We start from the raw sequence: 27,140 nt of genomic DNA, 5'->3' as shown, positions 1-27,140 counted from the left end.
GTCGATATGAGAGCGTAGGAGGCGGATCTCCGGCATAACATGAAACAAAGAACATAATGTTTCTGCATGGTGGCATAGCCGCACGAGAATTAAACTGGTCGAATTTACTGGACAACGGGGACAGAGATAGTGGTTTAAGGCTCGAGCTTTGCCCGCTAAAATCTCTGGTTACAAGCAGATGAACGGGATATCGGATTCCAAGACTCGATGTCTAATTACCAAGGGGGATGTTTTAAACGTCTAGACTCGATGATATCAGTGATGAGTAACGGAAAGTATCACCTACACTCACGAGATACGGCGAAAATGGTTTAACTGTGATCGTTGATAAGATGAACGGGATTGGAACGAGTTATCGACGAACAACTACTTTGTTTGGTCGTCTCAATGATATTACGACTTCTTAACACTGGAACTACCACACCAGTCAAATTGATTGGTTTTACAATTTTACTTTAAAACTCCCACTTTATGTTATATTTTTTTCCGCAATGATGTAATGACTTTCACAACGATAACTAAGAGAATAATATAATGAATTTTATTTTGTTTTTTATGTATTCAAACTCAAAATAATTTTGTATCAAGGCTACTTATATCAATACCAGTCAAAATGACTGATACTTGTCAAAGTGTAAAAGGGTCGTGCAATTTGTTTATCGAAGCCCAATTAACCAGTTTCCTCGTCTTGTACAACTTCCCACACGTTTTTGAAATTTTTACCGCGTATCATTCGATATGATGATATCAGTTATCAGGAAAATTCCGGATCGATCGCTAAATCGCTAGATGCTAACACTAGCAATACCACACCAGTTCAAATGATTGGTTCTACAATTTTATAAATATGTCAACCCTCGTTTAGGGATTACGGTCCCAGATGGATTAACAATACCAAAAGTGTACATAACATGGAATTCCTTCTGTAAGAAAGTAATAAATCAATAAATATAAAAATATTCTATTATTAGGTAATTTTTAAAGACCAGTTATTTTGACTGGTTTTGGTAGAAATTCGTGTTCACTGTCGGTAGTTCTAGTGTTAAAATAATACTCGTATTCGCCAGGGGTAGATTGCAAAATTTTTTATGAAGGTGTCGTTGATGAAACTACAGAAAAGTTAAGTATTTTCCGATTTCGATGACTTTTGAGTATGTTGTAAAACTCAACATTTTGACTAACTTTTTTCTATACATACGCGTATGAGGAGTAGATTCGCCTAGTTTCCAAAATATTCGGGAAACTGCTGCGGCGACTATGCATTTTCCGCGAATCATACTGTTTTCTTCAAATGCAATCTTTCCGGACAACGTGAAAGTTCATTCATCGTTAGAAGAACTTGTCGAAAGACTGCTCTCCCACCGACAGCGATGATTTTTAAATGTGATGTCGGATGCATGATTCTATATAATTTTTTTTTATACATATAATCGTCGGTTGAACATAGTTTCCGAGATATTCGAAAAAAGCTGTCGATACTAGCGCATTGAATCCTGTCGATGCGTGTGTTCTATGACACAGTCACAAGCATAGCCGACGCACGTTTGCCGCTTTGGACCACTTGGCGATCTGTTTACATTCATCAGCCATCGATCTCTTTATCTTTCTACTATACTCGCATACTTCACGAATCTAAATAAACAGCTTTTATGAAAATCTCATTCACAACTGCGTATGCGAGTGTTTCAATGTGTGATCCAACGGAAATTAAATAATGTACAGGGTGTCCCCAAAATCGTGGCACAACAAGTCGAGTAGTGATTGTGCGTGCGAAAATAAGTCGAACAAAAAGAATAACGTCTTTTAATTTAAGTTCATTAAACTTTTTATTTCGTTTCCTTAATGCGATAAAAAGTTTCAAGATGTGAACTCTCATTGTATTGTAATAAATTGTATTGCAAGGACAATAACGAGGTCGAAGAATTAAAAGCAAACATTGTTCCAAAAATGTGCTATGCTTTAGACCAACGCAACGAGAGGAATTAAAGGGAAGCGAAGTCCTGTACATTTGTTCCCTTTTTTCCCTATTTCCCATAACGCAAGCATTAAAAACTTCATTTTTGTTAACATGTTGATTGCCACGATGATCATCAATGATTCAAGTTACTCAATTTTTTTTGAGATATGATAAATTTCACGGACTAAAAAGTTGTCAATAATGCAAATAATTTAAAAATAACACTGACAGAAAAATACAATATATTATATATATAATATTTTAATATTTAATATAAAAATGAGATATTATAGTATAGCATATTTCAATCTATCGCAGGGCAAAATATACAAAATTCGCGTGGCAGTAAACGTATTATCGAGTAAAGTTATGCTTGGAATAGAAATTGAGGAGAATTAGATACGAGGAGAGGTATTTCGTAGATTGACGTAGATAATAGAAGATAGTTATGTGAAAGTGTAGAAGCTAAGTTAAATTGAAGTTTAATTAAATTAGATGCAACTTTAAATTTCGACGAGGTTCATTGAGTTATGCCGGTTTAATTAAATTATGTCACGTCAGTGCGGCGAGAAACGGAGTTTCACTTTAATGGGTTTAAAATCAAAATGTTAGATTCTTCATATTTTATACTAGGATAGATCGTTATGCTATTTGTCATAACTCCTTACTCAACTTTTGATTAGAAGCGACAAGAAGGCAACTTGATTCAAATCACTTGACTGAACTTAACAATTTTCATGCTGCTTTAAACAGCGGTACCTACTGATTTTCCTTTCGAGTTTTAGAATTCTAAAATAGAAAATGAAATATAATACAATAATATAATATAATAATTATTAATTCGAAGTATTTCATATTTGATAAATAAAATCAATATCATTGGAAGCCATATACATAGCAATCTTATTAAGAAAATATATAATAAGTAGCTTCTCTTTTATTAAGCACTTTTTAGAAACCAAAGGGTAATCGATTTTTTGTAATCTTCTTAAATTGGATTTAGCATGTAAAACTAATGTTCAACTTTTATTTTTCCAATGAATTGTTTGCAGTAAAGTTTAAATTTTTCCCACAAACATAAAACCAAAGGTAATAAATAACGCGATTTTAACGTGATCAAATTTCAATTAATAATCGTCAAACTGAGGTCTAAAATACGTTCGGAGTTGAAACGTTCTGAATGATTAGACACAGGTCGGGAATCCGGAACCGCGAAATGTTTACAGACGCGGGTGTGCAACGACCCACGTGGCATCAAATGCGAGTGTGAAACCGGTAATTAAATCGAAAGAAATTAAACGAACGTCCGCGTCGTGTCAACGTTACTCGTAATTAGTATTTTAATTGCCAGGCGCACGTGGACTGTGTTTACGAGCAAAAACTGTCGCTGTTCTATCCAATTATTCGTGATGGTACATATTGCCCTCGATAATTATAGGTCTCCAGCTTAAGTAAACGAAAAGATTTACGTTAACGCGTTAATGACGATTCGATATGTTCAAATATTTTATTAAATACAAGATTGGATTTTATTTTTAGTAAACTCAGTATCTGTCACAAGAGTGAAATCCATGTTTTATTTATTACCCTAGTAACCAAAGAACCCCGTTATGACCAAAGAATCTTTTAAAAACGTTTATTTAATTTAAATATTTATTTATCATAACCGATTATATTTATTGTTGAATGATGCTCTATTCTGGTACAATATCGATTTAAAGAAAGATTATTCTAAACTCATTTAATTCAAACCTTTTACTTACATATTTATACAAATATAATATAATATTATATTTATATTTATATATTTCATTATAATTAACATTTAAGGTCGCACCAACTAGGCTGTTCACGTGTGCGCTGTAGGGCTACGGAAATAATTTGCGAACGTATCATTTCGCGCAATTAGCGACTGATAACCGGAGGCAACGGTTTATCACAGCAATGATAACAGACAACTCTCGTGCACGACAACGAACTCCTTCTCTTTGCTGTTTTTCGCGCAAATGACACGACGTGATCACAAAAGTGATGAGTTAATTGTTTCAATCGGTGTGTACGATATCTTTATTCTACTTGCTAGTCGAAGAAGAAGCGGAGGGAAACAGCCAAGGAACAAATGGCCGCCTACTCGCAATTAAAAATCGCTAATGAGACGTATGCAAATACCGGAGGCTCGTTAAAACTTCCCTTTTCTTTGTCCCTTTTCTCACCAGCACCAGCTGCTTCCTCCTAGTACTCGAGTATCCAAACGAATAGTTCTACGATCGGACATTCTTTCCCTTCAATTTCAGCAATTAGCGACGAGTAACTGCTGGAAAAGATTTTCCAACGATGGTTTCTCTTTTGTGGTATGGAGAAGTTAAAATTTGATGAAAGAGTGGAGGTACAATATATTGAGTAGGTTTTAGTTGTGGAAGTAAGTGGATTGGTCATGGTTTGAGGGTGTTTGGTGGTATATCGGGTCAAGTTGGAAATAATTTAACTCTGTGGAGGTCATTGCTATAGTAACACATGCGAGGATATGCATACTGCATACATATGCGAGGATATGTGTACATTTATTTTCCATTAAAGCTTTCCAATAAATTTTTTTTCTGATTATATATTTTTATAATTTTTTGTAACTGAAAGTATTGTTAAACCATACGATATTCATTATATCTAGATCTAATTGACTAGTATTATAAATTAAGTGAACGTACTATATAAAAAATACAGAATATTTACAATATATGTTACTAATTTTATAGTTACTTACTTACATTAAAATTGTCGTAGACGATAATTTGGAGAAGATAATCATATGTTTATACCACTCACCTGTAACAAAAAAAAATTATCTTAATTATTTTCCCACAGATATTACAGATATATTTAGTCTATCGATTTTTGCCTTTTACAAAGCTTGAATTTCAAAATGGCAATACTAGGTATTAAATATAAGATGGTTTCTTACGTTCATTATTATAAGACGTTTATTAGCATCAGTTACTGTTCTCGAGCAAAGTATGCAGAACATGTAACAACAAATGGAAACCTAATCAAAATCCCACAAAATCGTCTTTAACAAAACTTATCAACACTCGATTCATTCTATTTGCCCTCGGTTTGTCCATTTCCACAGAATCGGCAGGAGATTTCCTGCGACATCTGTGCTCCAAAAAGAAGGGAGCCGACTTAAGAATCTTTCTATCGAAAAAGATGAACGGACGAATACGAGAAAAGAAAACAGAGCGAGAACGTGGGAGGACCGAGAATGAAGTCGATCCCATCGAAATGTAAATTCACTTCGCGTTGCCGGGCCATTACTTAAAGAACATACGGCCAGGAATTCCGTTTCGAGAGAAATGGACGAAAGAAATTAGATAGTCCTCGGAGAATCCCATTACACCGAGCGTTCGCCGCGAAATAACATTCCACGGTATGCAGCTCGCGAAATGCAAAGGATGTTCCATCGATTGCCTTCGATTTCTATCCGTATCGATGTTCTTCTCTTTCTTTACGTCGAGTCTTCTCTTTGTTTAGGGACTTCCGGAAAATTTGCTGCAACTTCACGAGCATGAGAAATATTCTGTCTTTTGTTATCGGGTGGTGAGCGTGGGATTATTCGAGAAATTGAAAATGTTCAGTCGAGGTGATAGCATCGAATCTTTTGCTTTTGTTTCTTTTTATAGAATTCTCCCAATTTGCAGGAAATGTTCGAAAGAAGTTTGTATATAGTTTAAAGCCTTTTTTAAAATGGATCACTCTTTTACGAACGTAAGGATAAATGAAAAAGATAGTTAAATTAATTATAAGTATTAATGTATAACGTATTGCGATATCATATGACAATTTTATATAATAGATATAATATAATAAAATAAAATAATTGTAACATAATATGTTATTATTAATTGTAATTGGGATGTATATGAGACATGAGATGTATGCAAGACGTTTATTTGAGCAATTTCCTTATAAATGTGTTGTGCAAGTGCAAAAAGAGAAAACGTTTATTTGATCTATTAAGAAAATATTAAATTTTATAGAAAAAACGTGCCATTGAAAGTTCATCTTTTCTAATTTTTAAAGAAATAAGAAAAAAATGTTAAGTAAGGGAAATGAAAGTAGTAATATTATTTGATCAATTTCATTATAAATCAATTAATGCGAAAAAATGTTCATTAATGTAGGGGCGTAATTATACATTTCTATTTGCTTTCGTTGCAGCAGTAATCATTCATATACATCAATTTGATATACTTGATATTCAATATCCAATTAATTCAAATTTAATAATGATCATTTGATGAAATATCTGTAATTGCCAAAATACAACACGCAATATCAATAACCGAATTTGGAATGTTTAATTTATCTAATGCTCGAAGAGAACCTCGAAACTACATACCACACTTTATGATGTGCTTATGTTTCAAGCTTCCAGAATCTAGACAGATATATATTCCCTCGCGTGTACCTCCATTTTCCTTTCTACCTAATTTTCTTCAACATCACCGTGCAATGTAACAAGGACCTTCTTAATTAATTAATTAATTCATCAAGCTACAAGTATCGAACGTTGAAAATTCAGTCAGAAGACAGAGACTGTGGTACCAGTCTCCAAAGGGAAACTTAGTAAACGACCCTATCGTACCTTCCGCCTAATAACGTAACGATGGCTAACGTAACAATTCGCTGGCTTGACAAGAAGAAAAAGGGTCTATGATAAGAGAAACAGGGTTCAGACGGTCGTTCAATGTGGTCCCAAGGACGAGGGATCCTGGCAATGCGTTATCTTACCCTGAGACGTCGGTCCAGCGCACCAGAAGATCGTTTAGATAACGATCGAGAGGTCCGGCAGGAAACGAAGAGGAAGAAGAGGGTCTGAGGACAAAAAGATGAGCAACTCGACGTAACTGGGCGGACACTCGATCTACCAGATGTCCATTCTTGTTAAAAATCTTTGCTTGGTATAACTGAAGTTCGTATGAATTCCAAGATCACACGACTTTTGTCGCTATATATAAATTATTCGCATTACTATTTTTAGTCTACTTAGACCTATCTAATAATATTTCAAACAACATAAAATATTATCCCTTCGGTATTTTGAACGACTGTTAAATTTCAACGTTGTGAAACAACGCGTGGAAGATGCTGGTGATTATTTCGAAATTATTAATCACGTACTCGTTTCAATTCGAATAAACCTCACGTCTCAAATTTCGTTATACGTAAAGTAATTATGTATTAATATTGACTTCCAGTGAAAAGGTGAAAGCACAGTGACCCATGAAAATATTCAATCGTTTATCTCCAGAATTTTTGCGAACTGTATACTTCTCGTAAATATTATTTACTTCTATATGTATATCTTCAGATCCGTTTCAAAGTTTAGTAATATAAGTCAATAGAATATAATCACCAATACCATCATTCATTAACCTACTCGTCTATTATTAAGTTGTCGGAAAAGTGTTTTCCTCTTACAGACCCGTCTTTTACAACGATACATCTTTATACTAACATGAAACCTAATCTGTCGAACGTGATCTTTAATAGAACAAAATCATACGTAATTCGATAAAATAATATAAAACGGAAAATGTTGTGCATCCATTATTTCCTTATAAAACGAAAGAAACTTCTCGGACGACCTAATACATCTCCCAAATTTATTAATTCTCTCTTAACACTCTTTACTCCTAAAATGTCCTACAGAAATGATTCGGACTAAAAATCCATGCACAAATGTATTTAAACTCCTGAAACATGTTTAAATCTGTTATTTATAATACCTATGTTTGTCTATATCTTTATGTAATGATAATAATAGTTTATTTTTAGCTATTAAAAGCAACTCTCAACCACTTAGCCTTAATTCTCGATATATATATTTACACACTGATCTTACCTAACTATTCACGCAATTATAACTATTTAACTTTTCATCTTTGTGTAAATTAACATGATTGTTAATTAATGACTGTACTGTGTTGGTACAGAGAAATTTTACTTCGAAAGAAAAATCTTCAAAATTACCTAAAGCTACAATATTAATTCGTTTGTCAAACAAGGCATCCAGCTGCAAGCTAAATAAGCACAAAGAACGGAAGTAGGAAAGAACGGAAGTGGCAAAGAACGTTACACACGACTTTACTAAGGCCAAACAATCGGCTGGCCAATGGAATGTAATCCCCGGTCGGGCTGTAGCAGCACGAAACCCTTTCGGGATCCTGTCCGCCCCCTCGCGAGATCGATGCGCTCGGATCCTGTTCTCTCTTCCGGTCGAGTCCAAAGCAGCACAGGGGTTGTCTTTGCGTTAACTCGACGCGCAGTAAACATCGATGTCCTACGGAATTGTTGTCTGAAGCTGTTTCCATGGGAAACTATCCCCGCCATCGCGGGGTTGGTTGGCCGTCTACATTTGCGGTTTGCGGCCACAGAATGGTTGGGACAGTTTTATCGTTATTGCAGCCTGCCGTCCCTGGAACATGGAGCGTTTCCTCCGAACGATGGTGTCAGCTGAATATGGATGATAACGGAACGATTCTTTCGGCGAACAACGATTTACAGGCTGTTCGATTGGAAAGCTTACTTGGAAACTTGGTACGAACAAAGGGAGGATGAAATAACGGCAGGTAGGAAGTGTAATGTCTTTGTCGCGTTTGGCGAGCGATCAAGATTTCTGTAGATTTCGAGATATATATTTCAGAATGAATGAAGAGAGTGATGAGAATGAAGAGTGAGTAATGAAGAGAGTGAAAAGTGGCCCACGAAAGTATTCGGAGACTTATCACGGACTTCCTTTATGAATATATTATACGAAACATTTTGAAATTTCGTTAACACTGTAATAATCATGACGACTAAAGAAGTTGGAATTTCTATAAAAAATTACGAATTTTTCATTTATCACTCTGATATTATTACTAAAAACTACTTCAAAGGTACATTCGTTCAACGTAATCTTATTTTAATACGCTTCTTCGAACAAACGAAATATTCGATCGTGTAATCTAATCCATAAAAGGAGATAAATAGCGAAGGAAAGAAGAGAAGGGAGGGAAGAATTTAAACGATTTCAATAATCCTGGGTTTGAGTAAACTTCGTTCATCGATGTTCCATTTTTTCCAGCCATGAAAATCACAGTTTATTATCACGCTGTCGGGAGACTTGACGATTCCTGTGAAATATTCATCGACACAGGTCGATAAATCCGCCCTCGGCGCAACAGGTTAAACGCAGAAGCTTCTACTCGCTTACACTTACCCTCTTTCCAGATCAACGTAGGTATAAATAATTAACTGTAGGCCGAAAATCAACGTTGGATCGTATAAAATAAAGACTAAAGTTCAGATAACGCGCTGACTGCGACAGTAGCCGTCGGTGAACCATGTTAAGTGTTTTCGGGTGTTTAAGATAAGTTAAATTTCACGAACAAAAGATTGTTAACAATGTGAATTTATTATAACTTACACCTAAAACAATTAACAGGTCAGTGCTCAAATACAGAAATCAGCTTGTGCTCACGCATCAGCATCACCAGCCATAAGCTCCAAACAAATTATACTTAAAACTAACTTTAATATCAATCAAAAATACCAATTTTAGAAAAATTCATTCTTCAAATTCCCAGTTCACTCGCCGCTCGGAAAACGTAAAACCAAAAAAAAGAGACGGGAAACTCAAAAACCTCCACTTATTCTCTTCGAATGTAAGGTAAAAGTTCCTTCTCGAACAAAATACATCCTCGAGGGAGGGAGAACCGTGGACTACGGTTAAAAAACGATCTTCGTAAATCTCCCTGCAGAGTTCCGTGTGCTCGGATCTCTATTCTCGAAAGATAAAGTCAATACGATAAAAGGAACGAAGTACACGAGCGTAGAAAACGTCACGAAGAATGCCGATAAACCGTCATTGCCGGTGTCTGCTATTGTTCTTGATCGGATCCAAGTTTCCTAGCTTCCACGTTTTCAGCGCTGTTGATCCACGTCCTTTTCCTCGGGAGACCAAAGCTGGAAAACGAGCGAGAAACCAGAGAGCAAAGCAGCTTCGTATGTCGCGTCGATTCGTCGCGACGTCCATGGAAATTCGAACGAGATTTCGAGCGGAAAGGTGTACGTTATTTCCTTGCCGATCAGCCTTCGAATTGGTACAAATTTCCGGCACGGTTATTGGATTCAACTGCTTTCGGATTATCCTGCAGGACTTTTGAGAAATTTTTTAAAAGATACCACGGCATCGAAGAGTTTTAGGAAAATGATGCTATGGAGAGTTGCTGATGTTTAAGAATTGGAAAGGTAATAAGTAGATTGCGGATTTTGATCGATTTATAGGAAATTTAAAGTCACCAAATATTCAAAGTATGGTGTTTGCTGTAATATTTAGGGAATGAAATAAATTTCCATTAATTTCTATTTGATTAATTAGATTTAAATCCCTAGCATTGGCTTTTATGTCCACGATGTTGAAGAATAGAACTGCGTAATGTAAATTGGCTGAAGAATTTCGAATAAAATAAAAAGTAAATTTTTGAGAAGTTCTTCTATAGAATATAATTTGGTACTGTTCCTTTTCGGAATTGGAATTAGACGAAATTTAAGAGAACACGAGGTGCTTGAGAATTATTAAAAATTTCGGTTTTGTGTATATTCATAAATTATATACGAATTATTAAAGATCAGATGCATATCGTAGAAATTCGTAGTACTTCGATCTAGAAGTTTCTGTGCTAATATCAAAACTTAAGGCGAACATCTTGTAGGATTTCTTAGAATGTTTGACTTAAGCGCATCTAGAGTTTGAATTTATTTGAGTTGTAATTGAAGTTCCTCTGAATCAAAGGAGGTTGAAAAATTCTTTGATCATAAGATGTTGATGTTATTCAACGTGATTAAACATGATCCGTTTAAATTATTCTAATTTCGAAAGCGTGAGTAAAAAATACAATTTTATCGCGAGAAGAAAAATAAACAGAGAGATGCTTCTCCCTCTCCTTCTTCTTCAGTAAAATAATCTGAACTCTTTGGTAGTGTGAAAGATCAAAATAACTTTTTGTTTGAAATAACATGTTTAACAAGGCTTAAATAATAAAAAAATAATTATTAATAGATGAACGAAATAGTGAAATTGTATACAAATAATTCGCAATATAATAAATTACAACTATGTATTTCGCAGAGATGATAAAAGTATTAAAAATTTAATAATAATTTAAATTTAATTTAGAAAAATTAAAATGGCTATTCATATTGTATGCTAATTTTTTATTAAATATATATGTTTTTCAATAAATACTCAAGTGATCTCTTTCATCCTAAACATCCTGTATAGTTATTAAACTTAGTCTAATCACCGTGTGGAATACAAGAAAGTATCGACGTTCCTCCGGGAACTGCATGGAGGATCCTGTTCCCGGAAGCAACACGGCCGATCGAGCTGTTTACGGCGGATGTCATCCGGTTGCGAAAAAGCAACACAGATAACGCGCCGTCGTCAGCGTTCCGCGAACGTTTAACGCGTCGCATTGCGTCGTGGGGCCACCCGCGGCGATCTACGACGCGATCCAGAGTTAATTTGTCGCTTGATCGCCGATTCGTGGCACCCGCGGGATTTCATGGGACGCGAAATTCGCCGACCTCCGATACTCCATAAGGCCCGACGCGGTTAATGAAGCACCATGCGTATCCCTACCCGCCCCCTTCCAATACTTCAAATACGATCGAGTCTAGTCGCTGCCAATATCACGATGATTAATTTGGCCGAATTTTACATTTTTATTCTATCAGGAAATTTACAAGAATCATACTTGACAATGCGATAATCTAAATGATTTGAATGGTGGTTGAAATTAATAATGGTTAATTGGTAATGAAGCGAAGTGTTAGGTTCTTTAGATTTAAAAATTTCACGATGACATATTTCGTGATTTTTCTATGAAAATGTCACTTTTCAGGTTTGCTCCGAAGAAAAGAAACCTCTTCGGAAAGTACGAACTATGGAAACACCATAAAATCTATAGCCGATACCCAAAGCGTAAAACCTATTCCGTTGAAATTTTTCCATAATCATCGGCCGAGAATCGTCTTCCACCCTATTCCAATTAAAAGATCTCAATTTATCCGATCCAATCAGAGGTCCTTCTTACGAAGACAATTGGAAAAGAGTTTGCCCGTGGAGTGGGAATAGTTCCATTCAGCGGGAACACGCGTCACCCCTATAAACCACCCCCAAGGGAGGCGGAGGAGACACGGTTATACGCCGTTCGATTGCCGCAATTGCACGGACGGTCGTTTCTTCGTTCGCGACCGTTTGCACGGTGCCAGTAATTCGATATTTCCGTTAGTTTCGTAATCCTAGATTTTCCGAGCCATCTGCCACCCCCGGTAGCAGCGAGGTCAATTCGACAGAGGGTGTGTGAGTTAATTTTCGCGAACCCTTGGCCACTTGCGCTTTCCTATTTCTCCAGCAATTACTGTACGAACGTAATCGTACGTAGAAGTTAGGGGAAAAAGATCATCAGAGTTGGTTTCTTTTGTGAAAAAGCAAAGACAGGAGGGTTGGCGTTGGCCGTTAACGTGGCCGTCTTGTGTAACCTTCAGGTTTGGATCGATGACATAAACTGTAAAATTGGCGATAGAACCGTATTTCCGAATACTTTGTACTGAAATTCATTGATTCACAAGGTGCGTGCTTTGTGAAAGTTCGAGGTGTCGACTTAAGTCCAATTTCGAAACTATCTGGTTTGTTAAAATTATTAAATTAATTCAGCATATTTGACACATTGTTTAATTCTACCTACACATTATTATACTGCTATACACATTATTTAAAAAATCTATAACATTCTCGTGCATCGAATTAAAAAACATTACGGGATTGTTTGTTTTAAAATCAAGTTAATTTAAATCTGGAATTTAATGTTACTTCCTCAACTGTACTCGAAATGTTGCAATAATCGCAATTAGGGAACGTTTCGTACGGATTTACGGGAAAAATTCTCCTCGCATTATGAGCTCTGTTTCACTAGAGTGGAGACATATACTCGAGAATTTCTGTCCTTGAAGAGCGCCGTGAACGAGCCACGGTTGCTGACGCGCAGATCGAGAAGTATAAATCAGGATCTAGGCGAGGTACCAAGGACGCGGGACTCGGAAATCTTCTTAGAGCAATTTGTAATACAAACGAGTCGAGCGGCCGAATAAAAGGTTCGCTTATGAAACGTGACGAAGGAAAATGCTTGCCCGCTTCCAGTTACGACAAAAACGATCAACATCTCAGAAAGCGGAAAGAAATATAAATTATTTGAGAAATAGGTTGACGAAGAAGGTTAATTCGTCGTGGTACAGATTTATGGAAGAAGATGTAGCTTGGTGTAGCTTAATATCACTACGAAAATTAATCGGCCGTTTAGATTCCTTTTTTGTGTGACGAGAATATTCTTGCATACCATAGATATTAATGTGTGTAATAAAATTATAAAGCGTTGCGGAGAGTTAGAGAAAATAACAAAGAAAAAAAAAAAATAACAGGAAACAGTAAAGAACAGTAAAACATTGTAAATGTTGCAAAATTGTTTGGGATCATATAAAATGCTAAAAAGATGGAAATAAATTTTAGAAAATCACAGAGAACCGTAAAATATTGCAAAAATCGAGGAGAAGTGAAGAAGAGAGGAGAAAATTGCTAGGAATCACGAAAAAGACAGAAGACTCTGGCCAGACACAAACTGTCTGTAGGTGTTTGGTCGAGCGAGGCACGACGTAGTCGGTCGCCCACGTCGTTTTCGGAGTTCCTGGAGCTGGGTGACAAGGGCCGACAGGATTTAGGATCACCAAGATCCCGAGGCACGTGTAATCCGAACCGGTGCATCGAGTCACGCGATGTAATCGCAGCGTTCTTGGAGCATGCGAATTGAATAAGACTTCGCTGCGTCTACCCGTCGAGACTTGGGACCTGACCTGCCGTGACTAGATATTACACCGGTGATTTATCGTCCCTGTCGTGGTAACGTTTAGTTTCCCTTCGTTTTTCTATCCATTCTGCTGCTTCTTTCGTGTCGTCATTTTTATTGTTCCTGTTATTTCTGAAAATATCTGGGAATAAATGAACAGTTAAGTTTCAAACAAAGAGAATAGGTTTAAAGAAGTGGCAGCTATTCTTTATAGTAGTATTAGCAGTGGTAGTAGCAGTAATTATTTATTAATGTCTATTAATAAATGGTACATGCAATATCTACTCGTAAGAAATACTACTTTATTTCTGTCATAAATAATTTATCAATTCGTTTGTTTTTGCTTCTTTCGTGTCATCATTTTTATTGTTCCTGTTGTTTCTGAAAATATCTGGGAATAAATGAACAGTTAAGTTTCAAACAAAGAGAATAGGTTTAAAGAAGTGGCAGCTATTCTTTATAGTAATATTAGCAGTAGTAGTAGTAGTAGTAATTATTTATTAATGTTTATTAAGTGGTAGATGCAATATCTACTCGTAAGAAATACTACTTTATTTCTGTCATAAATAATTTATCAATTCGTTTGTTCCTGCTTCTGAGATCCATTAATACACTTGGCTACATTGGTTGCGAAACTTTAACAAATTTTGCTTCACTTAATATTTTGTATTGTAAGGTATATATGATACGAATGAAATAATAGATTTTTAATAAAATGACTAAAATATGAAACCAATGAAAGGCATTTAATTGCAAGTGTCCCAATACATATTTATGGGTGATGCTGTATGTATGTAAATTATGGTATTTTAAGATCTACCGCTACAGGTATATACATACATATTTATTGAAGATTTTAGGTTTCTAAATAGCAACGGGACGATGTTTAATTTTTTAAAGGAGATCTTCGGACATTTATTAGAATATTTCAAACTTTGGTAATGCGTATATATGAATTTTTAACATTTGAAGTTTTTAAATATTTTAAAATTGTATTATGTTGATATAATAAAACTTTTCAAATTTTGAATGCAGTCAGAATCTTTTTTCTCAACTTATTATTTATTCATTCTATTAATATTGGAGATTTTCTATTTGAGATAAGAACTGCTTGGTTAAAGCGAAGAAATAAATTTAAAAGATTGTACATAGATAATACGTTTCGCTACAATAAGACCACCGCGTGTCCTTAATTTACATTTAAATAATGTTCCAGATTTCGTAAACTTAAATAATTAATTGCTTCTGTACATTTAATAATTCTACCTTATATTTGCACATCTTTTAAAAATCCAATATCGCTTTGAATAACGATTTCAAAAGGGTATATGAATTTATCAAAGATTAAACGGTATAATGAATAAACAATAGACATAAATTAAAAGGGGTTTCGGCCAGTGGAAATGAATTACTAAATTTATGGATGACGTTAACTGGCTACTTTATTGATCAATAAATTCAGTTAATGCGCGGTTCTTCGAGAATTCGCGAATCTCTTTATTCTATTTAGGAAAACTGCGGATTATCTTAGCGCAATTTATCTATTTTTTTATTATTTTATGCCCATAGAATAAATTTGAGTAAAGTACATAATAGCTTAAAATATTGTCCGATTTTTTCTCTTTCTCATTCGAATGAAATGTTGTAACATTAAAATCTCATTTTTAAGAAAGAAATTTTAACGAAATCACGTTAGTAGTCAATCAAGTGTCGTACTTCCATCTTGGAAAATTAACAGTTGCTGTAAGATTGATAGAGCATTTGTAAAACGCAATCTTCTCCATCGTTCCAAGCTTTTCGGCCTGTCGAGCCTCGGATTCCAGATCAAAGGAGTTCCTTGCTTCAATTCCTTTAATCGAGACGTGCGATCTGACGGGTCACGAAACGCGAGTTTTTACGTCGACTGCGACCATGTAAAACTCGAGCGCTACCTCTGTTTTAATCCTCGCGATTAAAATACGTACTATCTTTCAGTTTTCTTCGCGACAATTTTATAATTCGTACGACCGACTCTTCGAGGGTAACATGATCAGTCATTAGTTCAGAAAAATTATGTTCTTTATCAGAATTTATAATTTATCTTAAACATATATTATAATATTATATTTATATATATTAAAATCTAAATTCATTCGGACAAAGCTTTTAAATAGAGTTTTTAATAATATCCGATAAAGTCATATATGTATAAATTTATTGAAAATTATATTTTTAACTCATCAGGTATTTTACATAATTTCGAGTACAATTTCTTTATTAAAATAAAATAGTAGCAGAGTTCAGTAAATGTAACAAAATCCACGGCTAGAAGCGTGAGGAAAAATCATGCTGTTTCCTCAAATCGCGTTACGCTCTCTGCATTCCTTTTGCCTCCTCTAATTTATTGTTCGTTGTGTGCATTAGCTGAAAGTTTCATTAACTCCTATGAATCCGGGCTGCATGTGCCAGGTAATTCCGCGCTCCCGGGCCATGCAATTTATTTTCCATACAATTTTCATGGGTCCTTAACGAGTTTTGTGCTCGCGACGTGAATCGCAATTTAATTTGCTCGCGATTATTACAATCAGTCTGCATTACCAAGAATATGCCACGAGCCTTTTGCAATACTTTATCGCAGATGAAAAATTAGTTCTCTGATGAATTTTTTATGACATTGGTTTTACATCACGAATTATACACGGTGGAAACATTTTTTTGGTAGAATATATGACGATTTATTGAGATAGAGCTTTCTATGCTTTCATGTTTTCAGAATATTAAACAGCTTGTCATTTTGGTAAAAATTTCTCACAGTGTCATCAAGAATTTGTTGCACTCTCCTTTTTTTTTTTTTAATTACCAAAGTAATGGAAATTTTTGTAGATTTTTATCAAAAGGATTTTTCCTTTTTTAATTAATTTCGAACGCCTTTCTTTTATAAGGACTGAATAAATTTTATCACGATTTTGAGAAACATATATACATTTTTTCATACAAAGATACGAATCATATATTTATATTACGCTATAAATTCATCTAAAGTAGTTGGAAAACAATTTTAATTATAGCTTGCTTTAATATGCAGTCCTTTAAATTATGGTGCTCTCATACAATATGTATTTTATACATAAATATACCCAGTATATTCAGTATTGGATGTACTTTCAGTATAATGTACACTGAGTACTCTGTTATCACACGGATCTCAATTAGCTAATATTCTCTTCGGAGATATTAGAAATCAATCTGTGAAGAATCATTATCGTAAATTGAATAAACAATTCTAGGATAATTTATTGACTCTATTATGATGGTGTATAATTTAACATTTATTATAATATAATATAATGTTTTGCAAAATTGTACAAGTAACTTCACAATATTAACTTGCACAGGCAACATTTGAAAATTAATGTCCTTACATGAAGCCAGTATTGTGCAAAACGAAAATAAGAATTAACCAACTAATTATATTCCAGCTCAGTAAAAACGAAAAAGTCTTTCAAAAACTACTGCAAAATTCTATTTGTAAAAATTTTACAATTTCGTTCGCTTTAAATGTTTCCAAATCCTCTCATATTTACATTATAGATCTGTACACTCTTCAATTCGATATGTCCTAAACAGCCTTGAATTTAATTCTATTAAATCCATTAGATTGAACTATTACAGATTTATTAGAGATCCGGAATTATTACAAATGTATACACGATGAAACGTTTAGACATACATTATACATGCTCTCGACCGAGTAAAACAAGAAACGATGAATTCCATTACACATATAAAACTATTTGCAGTCTGCCAAAAATTCCAAACTAAAGTTGAAACACTTTGCCTAAAACCTGAACAAACATTTGGATATACACAACTGATCCTCAGATCTACCCAAACAACAATCAACGAACTTCATTATAAAAACAATGCGACTGCGAGTTTCGAAATCTGTGAAACATAACATACATTTAAAAAGAAACCACAATGTTCCAAAAATCCCAAACTGAAACCAAAATTCTGTCTGAAATCTAAATAAACATTTAATTTTATTTAGACAGCTATTTAAACATATACCAGTCATTCAGTATTAAACTCGTCCAAACAATGACCACTAAATTTTATCATGAATATAACGTTACTGCAAATTCTGAAACATAAATTCCTAAAAAAATCGCAGTCAGCCAAAATTTCCGAACTAAAGTTAAAACTTCCTGCTTGAAACCTGAACAAGCCTTCACAATTCAGATATCCAGCATGGATTCTGTCTGAAACCTAACCCAAACCCATCCGAACAATAGCCAACGAACTCCATTATGAACATAACCTCACTGCAGTTGCCCGGAATCCATGGAATACGCGACATTCGTCGACGAATCCATGGGGAATGGACGTTGGCCGTGAAATTCCCTAGGAGCCGGTGATCGTGACCGCTTGTCCGAAATTGCTGCGCTTGTGATCGACGGAATATGCATTCCACGCGGCAAAAAATTGCATCTTCCGTGCGAATGCGTATGCATATGCATACGTAGGCCGGATGGCACGCAGGAAACGCGGCATTGTGTGTCCACAGGCTTCGTTTCTCCACCTATTCTGCGGCAGCCAGCTTTTAATTAACTCGTTTTTGTTTGTTCGGCCGCGCATGCTGGAATTCCCGAATCGGCGTGCACGCGAAATTGCATTTTTCTTCGTCGTCATTCTTCGAGCGCCAACCTGTCGCGGCTATCCCCGGGAAATTGCACGCGGAGAGCAACGGCATTTAATCGAGCGATTGGACGTGATTATGAGTCGATATATACTTGCAGGAATTTTTATTGCGCTATGGACAAGGTGACAAGGTAAGGTTATAAAACAGTTTCGCCAGCAAATTAAATTACGTATAAGTGTTGAACGATCAACCACTTGTCCTTGATTCACAATTACGATCTAACAATAAAACGTCAATATAAATTCTTCGGCTAAATCAGAACGTATTTGTCACGTATTAGTGACTGACTGGTACGTCTGATACTAGACAAGTTGTTTAGAAGCGACATCTTGACATTTAAAAGATATTTCTTTAATTGTTATGTTGATTTGATTTAATAAATATTAGACTACATAGTTAACGTTATTAACATTTTTTAAGTATCTAGGATGATGGTGTGACCACATATTTAATTCTAAGTTAAAGGGAAAGATAATTTTGATGCGGAATTGGTTCACAGCATATTGAATTTTAAAATTACTCTTATATAAGAGGCAGGAAATGTAGGTTATGATGTTTTTAACCTTTAGCTTTCATCTTTTGCCATGATCAAATATATTTAATCGTAGATATTAATGTAAATGTAATCACGAATAAATATTTGCATTAAGTTAGAAGTCTGAAATAATTACACGTTGAATACAATTTCTATAAATACAAATAGTTATTTAGGTTTAGATTTAGACCCAATGTTTCTAAATAGATTCAATGAAAGCTTATATAGATCGCGAATTAAATTCGCGTGATCCTTCGAAGACGGATGCACCTAATAATAAACATACACACGATTCTTGCCAAGGAAATCTCGTTTGTTTAATTTTAAAGAATTTTGATGTTTCTTCGGTTGATAGTAAATTTTAATTAAAGTGACAAGAAACATCAGAATTCTTCGGAATATTTCCTGGAAAAATAGATAAATTGATTTAGTTAATGTATTGAATTCTAATATGTATTAAACATCTCTGTTATTAAAGAACAGGCATGCAATTATTCAATTTTCTATCTTTTCATTGCACTATTCTTATTGACACGCTTCTTTAGATGTGAATGCATTATGTAAAAACAGAATTGCATATATTTCACACATTCAAAATCGTGCACAGAAGTTCAATTCACTCCATGAAATCCAAGATCTTCAACAATTTCGTTTCATATTTGTGATTTTCCTGATTCTGATCAGGTTTTGATTGGTTTGCCATGTTTTGTTCCAACGTTTCGTGAACATTCCAGTGCACTTGCTCAGGATACACTTCAACATATTTTTTTCTTCGGAAAAAAATAATACTACGAAAATTACGAAAGAAGACTGATATTTGTACGTCTTCCCTGAGAAAGTCAATTGAAGCGAAGAAGCGAGACTTTGGAACAAAGCGCAACGTACTAAAAATGGGAGGAGTAACCACGAGTACCTCGCCTAATTATCATGAAACTTTAAAACCTAATACTTCGTTTCACTTTCGCTTTTCCGCTTTGACTTGTCCTCTACGCTCACTTTCCAAACACTTTCCCCAACACCCACACATAGCACATTCGAATCTCTATTTGTTCCTCTATCTCTTCGCCCCTGAGGAATCGGACTGCGCGGAGACCGGAATAATGAAGCTTTTCACGGTTCTACTATGCAGCACTTACTCGACGACAGTCCAATTTATAATAGACTGGAACAGTGGAACACGGTGTGGATTTAACTTGTAAATGTAGGCCACCTAGTGACATGTGGACCCGCGTCCGGATCACGACTGTCCGTTTCTCCTGAACGTCGTCCAAACTTTTCTTTTGGACCACCGGATGATTAACCCGCAGGCGAGGGATCGTGAATGATGGACGAAGCAGCTGCGTTCAGATTTGACATATTTATTCTTGAAACTTGTACGTATATTTACGGTAATAGATCTGATTCGCGCCGTTGAAATTAGGAGTTGTTAGAAGCAGACGGCTTGAGTCAGTTCGAAAGTGTTTGCTAGGCGCCTTCGTTTTGAAGTTTGGTGATGCATATTTGGAAAATTTGTATGATTTAAAAGTGGTGAAGATTGGGAAATTGGCGAACGATTAAGGTAATTATCGCTTAGATCGAATGATTCTTATAGTGGCTTGTAAGCGAGATTTGTTAAGATTTATGCTAATTGTGAAATGAAATAAATACGTATTTTACGGTGAAAGATTTCCTAAATCTCTATTTTATATTTATTCAATGAAATGTGTCTTCCTTTATGCCAGGGATAAGTCATAGTTTGAAGATTCTGATAAACGAAGTATATTGATTATATTTATATATTGTTATATGTATCGATATAATGGAGAATATTGATAAAAAAATGTACAAGAAAATGTTTTTAATCTTACAAAATTGCATATCATATTGTCACACGTAACTTGCATTTGTTAGTAGGTTTCGGTACTAGGATTCAAGTACAACATCCTCCGTCATTATTTTCCATTCTTATTTGCCTTATATAACTAAAACTAAAATTCTTCCAAATATTAAATTACTCTTCTGAGAGATCATTTACTTTCTGAAAAGTGGAGTGCAATATATTTTGATTCGAATTTAACTCAAAAGTTATTTAAAATAACAGGAAGAAGTGCCAAAATAATCTCGAATCTACGTTAACACCTAGATCATAAACTCAGACAAACGATCTTTAATCCTCCATTAGTATCGTTAGGTTAGAGGCGATCACAATTATATTCACTTACTTCTAATCTTAATTTGTATTTTTCATCCATCTGATAATAAATAAAACCGATAATTTATATCGTGTAAGATATAAAATACAAAATAAAATAAAATTCTACATCCTAATTTAAGTTGTCATTAATAATCTAACAGCATCAATTGAGAATTGATTATAATTAATGTTCATCACGTGCGGACAATCTTTCAGCAAAATTCGATACGCAAGCAGAGGATTTTATGTCTTTAGCATATTACTCTTCTTTTGCATCACAACAATATATTGAAAATGTATTATGCGATACACAAGGTGAAAACATAAATTTACATATTTAAATTATTTTGATCAGTAATGAGAACATAATTTGAGCCAAGTTGGAGGCCCGATATATACTATACATTTCCTTTTGCATTTTACTAACGCATTTTCTTTGATGGTTGGGCGTGAAACGCGCGTTACCCCTGTCCAATTTTCATTCATAGCCTCGATCAACATTCCCGCGTGATTGTAATCATTAGGAATTCTCCGCATCGCATGTTTATGGATCAACCCTGGCGGAGCATACGAGCAACGCATCAGAACGGACTTGTCCACACCGGTCATTCATAAGTTTATGGCGCGTGAAATGTGGCACAGGAATTTACATAGCGCGCTCACCGTTCCGCGTATCTTCTACCCGGAACTTAAATGCCGTAACCGCAACACCCTCCGTTGGCACATTGATCACTAGTTACAAACAATACCGTATAATTGTCACGGTGATCGTTGTTCGTCGAATTACACGGATTATTAGCCGATCCTTGAACACTCGAATGCGAAATCTGATCAACCGTTTTGCTTCCCGTGTGCAACAATAATATATTGTTAGAAATATTATGAAAGAAATAGGGGGAGGGAAAGCTGCATTAAAAAAATTATTTCTTCTTGATATATCTCACGATAGTAAAATTTAAATTAAAAATGCATACACAGATTGCCAATCCTTTAACACTATACAAAAGAGAAATTTTCACGATTACGAAATCACACAAAGTCGTATTTTCCATTCAATTCCAACGTATTCATTTACTTTAAACTCTTGTAACTTACAAAATAATTATTAATTTTTACAGAGATAATGAAATTTAAATTGAAAGTTCAATTACACGTCGCTAACCCCTCCGACGTATTCAAAGAAGAAAAGGAAATCATTAAGAAATTAAAACTAGATCTGAACTAAAATCAACATGTTCAACCCTACACATTTCAGCCACAAAAAAAGAATACATTCATCACCTAGTTCTAACATGTCCAATTACTTCAGATTCCCCTAGCTCACGAAAGAATCAATATATAAACAACATCGACAAACAGCATTAACCAATCCAATTGCCTGAATGCATTCATTCTATCCATCATTATAACTACTTTCTCTTCTCCGCTAACTTTTTTACCTCCCCTTCACAAATCTAATACTTGTTACGGACGGTGGAAGCAAAATGCATAGTTAAGCCATAAAATCGATCAGAAGTTAAAGCATTTTTATAGACTAATTAAAGAAATGGGATCCAAAAAATTATCTGTTTCATTTACTAGATATTATGATAAATATTCTACTTTCAATATTTTGTTAAATATATTTTTGCACATGATATGCATTTTTTTCATCTGTAAATCTCCCATAAATGCATAAAAATCCGCAATCTGATTATAATTTAATTCAACAAAAATATATCGATGTAGACTATTAGTTACAAAAACATGAAAATACAGACAAATTGCAAATACCTTTGGAAAGCAGTAACTTATTGTACCTACATGAATCAGTTGGGATAAGATCTCGCATGTTGCTCAGACCGCACAGGGTTAACGATTTATCTGACAACCGCGTTATATCGTTTGCACTATTTGTAAGTATGTCTGAAGACCCTCGGAAGGCCGGTTAAGAAAACCGACCCACCGTGTGATCAGCAACATCGTCGCTTTCCTGTATTTTTCCAAACAGCTCGTGTGACGATCCAACAAGCGCATAGGATTTACACTGTCAGATTATTATAAAACATATTCTTTTGTGTTATACCATAATTTTGACAGAAATATAGCGATATAAATATTTATTAGGGGAATATAAAAATATGTATATTTCCATTATAGATATCTATGAGAAGCAGTTAATTTGAATAATCAATTAGGATAAAATTTCGAACGCTGTTCAGGGCGCAAAGGGTTAACGTTTTATCTTGCTATATCGCTTGCACTAAGTATACTTGAAGACTCGTGGAAGGCCACTTAGGAAAACCGATCCATCGACCCCGTAACCGATCCACGACTGTGATCCAGCGATCCTCCACCTGGTAGGGCGGAACTCGCGTGCGTGTTAGCGGTAAGAAGCGTGCGGAAGAGAGCGAGAGACTCGCCTCGCGGCCGTTCCTCGTTTCTGGGGTAATTTTAGATCGGCAAGATAGCGTGGTACGCGTTACTAATACCTGTATGTGCGTACACATACATTACGATAGAAGGTGTGTGCGCGAGTGTGTTGGGTGTTGGAGAGAAGGGTACCGGAAAGAGAAAGAGAAAAACAGCAAATGGGGTGGGGAGGAATAACAGAACGTGGAGGGGTAAAAAAGGCGGCGGAGAAAATCGGGATACAGCAACGTTGAACCGTGTTTACGAAAGAGAAAACGAAACGAACGGAGAAGGGGCTAAAAATGGAAAAGGAGGGAAAATTAGTGATCCAAAGTGAGGAACAAGGCTAAGAATCGAAGCAGAAGATCAGGGTGATGATAGTGATGGGACTAAATTCGATTGCCACCGGGAGGACACCTCGTGACTATCTCCGAGACCTAGATTCGTGAGTTTAGAATGACTTGGAACGCGGTAGTTGGATGTTCTTGTGGTTCTCTTGTGGTGATTTAGTGATTGCATTTTTTTGGAGGTGAGGCGTTTTGTGGGTGTCTTAGTGGAGGGTTGGATTTCTTAATCCACCGGAAGCAAGAGATTTTTATCTGTTCCACGGTGTGATGATGTTATTATTTAGAAGATAATTGATCAAAGGAGATTTTTCCTATCTTTCACAGTGTAATAAAGTTACGAGCTACCTCGAATAAACTACTTGCGGAGAGAGAATAATTAATAACCATCGTAAAAATTGGTTGTATTTCTGATATTAGATGCAATAAAATGCGTACTTTCAGCTGCTTGTAGTTAATAAACCTAGACAATGGACGGTTATACATTTACAATGTGTCAAGTGTGAATACAGAAAAATGGACAAGCATGAATTTGTAATATCGAAGTTAAAATGCACGTTACAACATTTATCAATTAAAATACAAGCTCTACTTTTTTACGGTATTAATAAAAATATGAATATATACGTATAAGCTGTAAGGTTCATAGTTTATAGTACTATCATGACATTTTATTGGAGTCTGTCGAATGTACAAATGGATTAATCTTACTGCTATCTATAATCTTAGCGTTAAAACGATAAATACCTAATTATAAGGATACTTTTAACAAAAGAGAAGCAAAATTGTATAGAGCACAATTAAACAACTAATACGGAGACAGAAATGTGTTTTTTGGTTTCTGCAAGTTTAGGGTTGATACAATTTTAATGAAATGCAACACTTGCCCGAAGACTTTCAAACAGAGATATGTTTCAAAAACTCCAGCATTCTGATTTTTATGTCATTTATCGAGTATTGCGTTTTCTAAAGTGCCAATATCACAACTTTTGTTTTATTTGACGCTTTGCATCTGACAAAAATTTCCAAATCACGAAAACTCCACTTCAACCTCCGTGCAACCTTCTATTCTCGCCCGTGCCAAATGAAATCACCTCAAACCCATTACTACCAACAAAGACAGCGATAAATTAGCGCAAGACAAAGAAAGACCGTTAAACTGGTGCGAAAGAGAGGGAGTACTAAGAAGAACGTTCGAGAGGTGGTAGAGCCGAGCTTGGGAGCGAAACGGAGAGAGTGAGCGAACGAGCGAGAAAGAGAGAGAGGAACATAAAAAGAGCGAGAGAGAAGAGGCAAGAGGCCACGAGTCCGGGAGTGAGTGGTCTACTCGAACGCAGTTATGCCGACCGGCTCAAACCGGGTGCCGCCAAATCGAACCCCGGTTCGAATTCCGCACGGCCGTGGCCGCGAGAAGGAAACGCAAGGGAAACAGGAAGAGCAAGAAGAAACAGACGACGAAGACGGAAAAGGGGAAAAAAGACGAAGCAACGAGTTAGAAGAAGGTGGTCGAGAAAGGGTGGTGTGTCGGTGAGAGAGAAACAAGAGAAGTAAGGAACAGAGGGGCAAAAAGAGAGGTACGTCGCGTGAAGAAGCTTCCTGCCTTCCTGTGTACCGGTGTAGAAAAAACAAGGGTGGAAAAGGGAAGGGATGGCCGTGGGGGGAAAATAGGGAAGGGATAGGGACGCGTTCGACGATGGAGCGACGGGTCGAGAGATAAAAAAGCAAGCAAAAAGGCGAGCAAGAAGGTTGGATAGCGTGCTCCCGGTCGTTAGTGAGGTGCAAGTAAAAGAAGGATGAAAAAGGCATTGTTGCTTCGAGCTGGACCACTCTCGTGTTTTTTGCCTCTTCTCTTTCTTCTTCTATCGTTCGTTCCTTCTTTTTCTATCCTTATCTTCTTTGTTTCTCCTCTCTCTTTCAATTCTTTTTCCTCTCTTCCATGTCTTTCTTCGCTGTTTTTGCTCCTTTAGCGCCTCCTTTTTTTTCGAGTCGAGTGAATGTGTGTCGCGTGTGACGCTCTCGTCTTGTCGCGTACCCCGAGGAGCTTGGCATTTTTTTCACGCGCTTTGGAACTCTAAACGCGGTTAAAGGGACTGTCGTGTCTTTTAGAAGAAAAAAAGAGGAACGAAGGTTCGTGGTTTTCTATTCTTTCTTTTTTCATTGTGCGATTTAAAAGAGCGTTTGTGTGAGGAAGGAGGTTCTTAGAAAGGAATTGGATATTAAAGCGAGGAACTGCTGGTACCTTTTCGAAGGTGGAAAGCGTGGAGTAGGTTGTACCTTCGGGGTCGTGGATATTTTCTGCGGCGATGATTCAGAGACGGCCGGCGATCATATGGCTCGTATTTACGACGCGGAACGATCGAGATTCGACAGCGGGAGATTGACAAGCGGGACAGAGGGGACGACAGTGAGTGCGATGGTGTGATTTTTAACACCTCTGTGAAACGTTCATTTTATTTCTTTTTTTGTTAGGTGATTAGATTATTTTTGGACGAGTTTATGCTATATAGTGAATAGATGTGTTCAAAGCAAGCGAATGTCTGTTTAGGTATCGCATATATTTCACAGTTATATATTCTATATTTTTATAATTTCTTATTGTCAATCCTTTGTCTGGATCTGAGAGGAGAAAGTTATAATTCAGAACAATTTTTTATTTTAATCTGATATGTAATAATTTGGTATTGGTATCGAGATGCATTAAAAAGGAATAATAATACGGTGACATACAGATATCAAAATGAATAGGCATATAGGTATATAACTTTCATAGTTGCATGATGTTACGGAGAATTAATTATCTCAGTTAAAAGATGTTTGAAAAAATTCATTAATTTATGGAAATAAGTATATTTCATAGATGTTTCCAGATCAATAAGATCTCGAAAGTATTAACTTAATTATTATTGAGAAAAATATGCGAAAGTCAAAATTATACTATATGTCGTAATTAATAGAATGTATACTTTTTCTCTATTTTTTTAAACAAAAATTGTATCAATATTACAATTTACATTAATTTGTAATTTCTGATTTATTAATATATTTGTTCATTTGTATTCATTATTCTGACTTTCAATCTTTCTCTTTAAAAGGTTCTCTTTAATTCTTCGTTCA

The 27,140-nt window shown here is 35.5% G+C and overlaps 2 protein-coding genes across 5 annotated transcripts in view; one reads left to right on the top strand and one right to left on the bottom strand.

Annotated features, from left to right (window-relative positions):
- LOC126924924 (tyrosine-protein kinase transmembrane receptor Ror) overlaps positions 1–27,140 on the bottom strand; it is a 347,050-nt gene that overhangs the window by 174,962 nt on the left and 144,948 nt on the right. The window lies entirely within an intron of this gene.
- LOC126924929 (uncharacterized) overlaps positions 25,316–27,140 on the top strand; it is a 59,351-nt gene continuing 57,526 nt past the window's right edge. The window contains exon 1 of one of the 2 annotated variants that reach the window (XM_050739946.1): positions 25,316–25,600. The gene's annotated coding sequence lies outside the window, so the exon portion shown is untranslated. The remainder of the gene's footprint in view (positions 25,601–27,140) is intronic. The other variant, XM_050739945.1, reaches the window with a different exon arrangement.

Source organism: Bombus affinis, chromosome 15 (assembly GCF_024516045.1).
Source record: "Bombus affinis isolate iyBomAffi1 chromosome 15, iyBomAffi1.2, whole genome shotgun sequence".
NCBI classification, from domain to species: Eukaryota; Metazoa; Arthropoda; class Insecta; order Hymenoptera; family Apidae; genus Bombus; species Bombus affinis.
The sequence above is the reverse complement of the archived record's forward strand: the minus strand, read 5'-3'. Positions and strand labels throughout refer to the sequence as shown.